At 33.3% G+C, this 6,190-nt stretch overlaps 1 protein-coding gene across 3 annotated transcripts in view; it reads right to left on the bottom strand.

Moving 5' to 3' along the window:
* LOC116093527 (protein PPP4R3C-like) overlaps positions 1-6,190 on the bottom strand; it is a 121,126-nt gene that overhangs the window by 82,349 nt on the left and 32,587 nt on the right. For 2 of the 3 annotated variants that reach the window (XM_031375011.1, XM_031375029.1), the window contains exon 3: positions 5,434-5,534. The gene's annotated coding sequence lies outside the window, so the exon portion shown is untranslated. Of the gene's footprint in view, positions 1-5,433; positions 5,535-5,632; positions 5,688-6,190 lie in introns of all 3 variants that reach the window. The other variant, XM_031375021.1, reaches the window with a different exon arrangement.

Here is a 6,190-nt window from a genome sequence, read left to right as displayed (position 1 = left end):
GGGCTATACAGAGAAACCCTGTCTCAAAATAACAAAGAAACAACAACAACAAAAACAAACATACAAAATTACAAAGAGTGCCTTGGGTAGAATTATAATATGATTATATGATTAGTTGATACCATGGAGCATTTGTATTGTACAAAGAGCTTGTTGAATGTATTTTTTCTGTAAAAGGGGTTTCTGCTGACATTATCAGATCATTTTACATGTATTCTCAGTAGGAGAGAAAAGTCTTAAGCCATTGTTAATTATGCTGAAATTCTTGCTTAGGCTCTAAGCTTAATAAAGTTTAGAATCTTGGTGTGAGGCTTTACCCAGATTCCTGTATAAAGGGCTCCTTCTCTCCTATATTATGCCCCTATATTGTCCTTATGTGTTCTCCAGAAAATATGTATTTATCCATTTGCCTATCTGTGGAAAATGGCATTTGCATACCTATGCAGCTAGCAAAGTTAATCATAACATTGTGCAAAGAATGATGTAATATACGGCTAGTGGAAAGTTTAAAAAAATTATTTTTTGTCCTTCTTAACACAATACCGATGTTGCATTGCCAGAAGACACATGAGAGGCTTTAGCTAGATTGAAGTCTCTATCCTCCCTTGAAGCCTATATCACTCACCTGTTGAAACATCTGTGTTTTACATTTTATCATGCTGTGTTAGTTGCTTTAGGCTATCAGAAAGGTTAATTGTGGTAATTTATCAGTGTCCCTCTGCTTGCAATTGCTTCCATTTGACTCCTTAAAAATCTCTCTTCCTGGATACAGGATTAATCAACTGTAGTACTTGGTCAATCAGTGTTACTACTTCTTTTCCTAATTGCTATTGCACTCATTTCTGAGATACTGGAACTGCCAGTGACACTAACTATACACCTCTCCTCTATTACAATTCTCAGTTGTGCCTGTCTTTTCCCAATGAATTCATTTCTATTTTAGGTCTCATTTATGCTGTGTTAAAATTTCTTTTTATATAATTTTCAAAATTACTTTCTCTATCCTTTATAAACCATCCATTTAACAAACATTTGATGCACACCAATTTTATCACATACAATGCTATTTCTGGGGATGTAAAAATAGATTTTATATAGTCCCTGACTAATACTTCTCTTATATCTTTGGAGTACCAATTCAAAAATCTAAACCCACAATGTAACTATCCTGACAGGCATGAAGATATGTTACAGAAATGTTTATGTCTCTTCCTCAGATTATCAGAAAATTTAAACAAGCAAGGCATCTTAATGAATTGGAATTCCTCCCAGGAATCTTATAAAGGCGTAAGGAAAAAAAAAACTGAAGCCTGGTATCAGTCAGAGGATTGCTTTTCATCTGAACAAAGGACTCATACAACTTTAAGAAAGTCTCAGGTTATGTTTCAGGAGGGATTGCTGCCTAGGCAATGCTGGAATGGACCAGTTCTTGACTGGCATTACTAAGTTATGAATATCCATGAATTTTTTTGTAAAAATATGCCTCATATCAGGATCCTAAAAGATGAACCAGAGGGTGAGTATTGGTCACTGGACTTAGTTGTCTCTCTTCTTATGTAGACATACCAACTAAATGTATTTTCTTTATACTTTTACTTGTTTCTTTAATTGGCTTATTTGGGCTGGATGGCCAAACATGGTGTACTAACCTGTCAGAGACAAAAATTTTTGCCTTACTAAATCTCATCTTATTAGAACTCCATTTTTTCAATTTTTTTTTGTTTTGCTTTGTTTTGTTTTGTTTTGTATTTTCAAGACAGGGTTTCTCTGTGTAGCCCTGGGTGTCCTGGAACTCACTCTGTAGACCAGGCTGACCTTGAACTCAGGAATCTGCCTGCCTCTGCCTCCCAAGTGCTGGGATTAAAGGCGTGCACCACCACCACCTGGCCAGAACTCCATTTTTTCATTGTTGTAAATATTTAGAAGAATTATGTGTAAATTATATAAATACTTAATTGTATTGAATTGAAAGGCAACTATGATCACTACTATACCTTTTAAAGTAAATTGTACTGAATGGGAAATGCTTAATTTTGGAGTAAAAGTTTAAGAACAAAGTTCAATAAAAGTTGAGATGAAGAGGAAGGGGAGAGTGAGGAATAGATGATAGTAATATGAGATAATATACAAGATAATCGAGACTGTCTGGAACTATGGTGAACAAAGCAACACTGATTCATGTTTCATGACAATAAATAAACAGTAATCTCCTAGTTTGTACACAAGGTAACATTGTATTATAAAGGGTTAAATGTTAACTATATTTTAAGTCACTTCATTGTTAGTGAGAGTTCTATGAAAACTTCCTCTTTCACTAAATGTTCTGCAAGGCTACCTAATTGATTAGATCTTCAATGATTATAATTTTGAATAGGGTAAAATATTTCAGGTATAGTCAAATTACAATTTACATTGTCTTATCTTTAGCTCCCTACATAGCTATTCCTTGCTCACCTTTATTTATCACCTACAATACTGAGACTAATAGAAAAAAAATTTTTGAAATTTTTGAATTTTATAAAATCCTAATTTCTACCAACCAAAAAACTTACAATATCATCTCCTATTCTGTATCTGAGGTCTATTGGAGCATATAACCATTTTACTCTGTAATCATTTTACCAAGTAGTAGCTGTAATCCATCTACTTAATATTTCCACCATTGTATTTGAAAAGTGTCTTGACTTGTGATGTTATTTATTATGTAAGTATTATGATCTTTATTATATTACTTTATTATGTTTCCTTATAAAATTGCTTTCACATTAGAACATGAAATTTATGGTAACCTAAATGTGTGTTCTCAACCCATGGATAGTCACATTTTTCTTTACAATAAATTATATTTTCTATACATTCAAATAAAAGTTCTGGTTTTGTAACATTGTGAAGCAATTAAAACCTAACAGTGGATCCAATAAAACCACCAATATTTACCTTTTATGTAAGTCTTTTCCAATGCAATGATTTATTTACTTTTCTAATCTTCCTAAGAATGTTCTCTTTCATGTGATGAATACATGGCTCACAAAATAAGTAAGATATATATAGGGAAAATGTCAAAAATTCATAAACCCTTAAAACAAAAATATGCTAAAAAATTATCAGTTAACTTTAACTAAAACTACATACTTAACAAGACCCCACTGAATCATCCTTGATTGTAGAAAACGAGTTGGAGGAGAACCAGACCACATAGCAATAAAGCATGAAGGCCATGTACTAAATTTATATACTAAAATCATTCTAGAAAGCATTTTCTGAAATATCCTCTGACTTAACAGTCTAGTGTTCCCAAAGACCCATATCACAAGAGACTATGAAATAAAAGACTGTGTTGATGTTTGTTTTGTTTCTTAAGGGGACTTTAAAAAACATTTTATTTTATGTGTTTTGCTTTCCTGTATATAAGTGCATCATATGTGTAGAGTGCTCACAGAGTCCAGATTCTGTGCTGGTGAGCCACCATATGCTAGCTGAGAACAAAATCTAGGTCCTCAACAAAAGCAGTTAAGCATTTTTAAACATCAAGCCATCTCTTTAGACCCATGTAAAGGAGGCTTCAGATGATGAAGTTTAAAACCATGATGGTTTCAGGATGTTTAGCTTCAATTTGATTTTAGAAATAACTATAGAATATTCTGTACAGCACAGAGGATTTCTAGTCAATGCCTGTAGGTAGTGGGACATTGTGGGTGGGACATGAATCACTCTATTGCTTGCTGTACCAGGACTTCATCTGCTAAATCTACTTAAAAGAACAATAACTTCCTATTAGACATTGTACTCCTCACAGCCAAGAAATATTTCAAGTAAAGAAAAGTAGAAGATAGCACCAATACCACAGCTATATGTATGTGCCTCACTCAGTAAGGCAATCTAGACAACAAAAGCATTAGGTCTTATGATCAAAGAGACTAGAATAAATGTAAGATGGGGTTTAGTATACAAGAATATTTGAGCAGGGCAGTTGTGGTGCACACCTTTAATCTCAGAACTTGGGAAGCAGAGGCAGGCAGATTTCTGAGTTCAAGGCCAGCCTGGTCTGCAGAGTGAGTTCTAGGACAGCCAGGGCTACTCAGAGAAACCCTGTCTTGAAAAACTAGAAAAAAAAAAAAGAATATTTGAGAAATCCTAAGTGAATTTTAGGCATTAGGGGAAGGATGGAGAGTAAGAAGTAAGACTCTGAAAGTTAAGTTCATTTGAGACTAAATGTATGATTTTTTTTTCACATAGAGAAAAATCATTGTAAAGACAAGCAGTGCTGATGCAAAAGCCTAAAGAACTGAACAAATATGTAGAGTCTGTCAGTAAATGAGACTAAGAATATATTTATATACATATAAATAATATAAATATATTCTTATACATATAAATATATATTAAATAGGAACAAAAATGATTCTAAGAAATTGAATGAATTGATATATATATATATATATATATATGTATGTATTTTATCCTCTTTTAATTCTGAAGTAAATCATTTAATAAAATAATGGAAAATAATTCCCTTAGTTTATAAATCTGGCTAAACAATATACTTCCACTTTAGGACTAATATCAAGTGGTTACATTTTCTTTTTCTGAAGAATGCTATTGTTGATCCTATCATGTTGAAAGTATTTTCATAATGATATATACCACTATTAATGCCAACAAAAGTTATTGTTTATATAAACCTTCCTAATATATAATTATATATATTAGATTTGTTCATTATATAATATATACTAATATATACTAACATAATATGTACTATTAATGTATTATGTTATATATTATACTAATAATATATTAGTATTATATATATTATATAAAAACTACCATGAGTAGTTCCTAACCTTCCTAATGCTGTGACTCTTTAATACAGTTTCTCATGTTGTGCTGAACCCAATCCATAATATTTCTTTGCTATTTCATGAGTGTGATTTTGCTACTATTGTGAATTATAATTTAAATATATGATATTCAAGATATCTTATATGTGACTTCCAAATTCTGGGTTGCTACCCACAGATTAATAACTGCTGGTAGCGGTAGCATTGTATCTATACCATGAAACTTTCTTCAGGAAATATAACTTTAAAGAAAAAAATATGTAGGACTGAAGAAATAGCTCATCTGTTAAGAACACTTGTTGCTGTTATGCAGGACAAGGGTTTTGTCCTCAACATGTACATGGTGATCCACAACCATCTCTGTATCTCCAGTTCTGTGAGATTCTATTATTTCCATGGGCATGCATACAGTACATGCCATTGTAGTCATTACTGGAGAGTCCCCTGACAAGACCACAGTACTTGTGGATCAGTAAAGGACACAAAGAAAAACCACTTTGGACATGCTTTCAGTGAACAGCATCTGCTTTACTGCATGTGAGAATAACTTATATAATAAAAATATTTCAACTATGATTGATTAGCACATTACCTTGGATTGGACAGTGAGCTCATATCATCAGGATCTTCCCTTACCTTTTCTTCTGAGTACTGCTGCAGTAACAGGAGTCAAACAACAAACTCTCTTGAGTCCTAGAAGAATATATACATTAGTATAAATTTGATTAGTTTCACACTAATCAAAGCAATGTTGAATATCAATATTCCAAATTCTTAGAAATAAATGCCACCTTTTGTAGGGGGTGATTCTAATGCTGAGGTCTTGTTCTCCAATTGCTTCTTGATCTGTCAATAAAGAAAGCCATGGGACAATTGTTAAGTGGAAGGGACAGTCAGGACTTCTGAGTCCTTGGAGGCAAGGACCGGGGTGTTGTGGACAGAAGGGGATAGGACAGAGTTTGCAATGCTTTGGAGAGAGAACTGGAATTGGGCAACTATGTGAGATCTAAAAACAGAGTGGCCACACAGGCTGCTCCTGCAGGCAAGTGATCAGGGGAGTTTAGCAACTTAAGTTTAGGGCAGATAGAAAGACTGAGATAAGACACTGATAAGGGCACACTTTTCTAGGCAGGAGATAGTAGCACCCAGCAATTGTGCTAAGAAGGCAAGTTGTAAAGGTAAAACTATATATGTCTCTCTTATCTATGGATTCAATGGAAGCTGGGAGGGGGCTTGTAATGTGTTCACTTCTAGGAGCTAAAGGTGTGTAGAGAGCAAAATTATAGATTACAACCTTTAATACTCCAAGGACACAATAATGTACTTGTTTAATGTTTTTTTTTTTTCAA

The sequence above is a fragment of the Mastomys coucha genome, chromosome X (genome assembly GCF_008632895.1).
Source record: "Mastomys coucha isolate ucsf_1 chromosome X, UCSF_Mcou_1, whole genome shotgun sequence".
In the NCBI taxonomy this organism is placed as follows: domain Eukaryota; kingdom Metazoa; phylum Chordata; class Mammalia; order Rodentia; family Muridae; genus Mastomys; species Mastomys coucha.
Note: the sequence above shows the minus strand (reverse complement) of the source record. Positions and strands in the feature narration are given on the sequence as shown.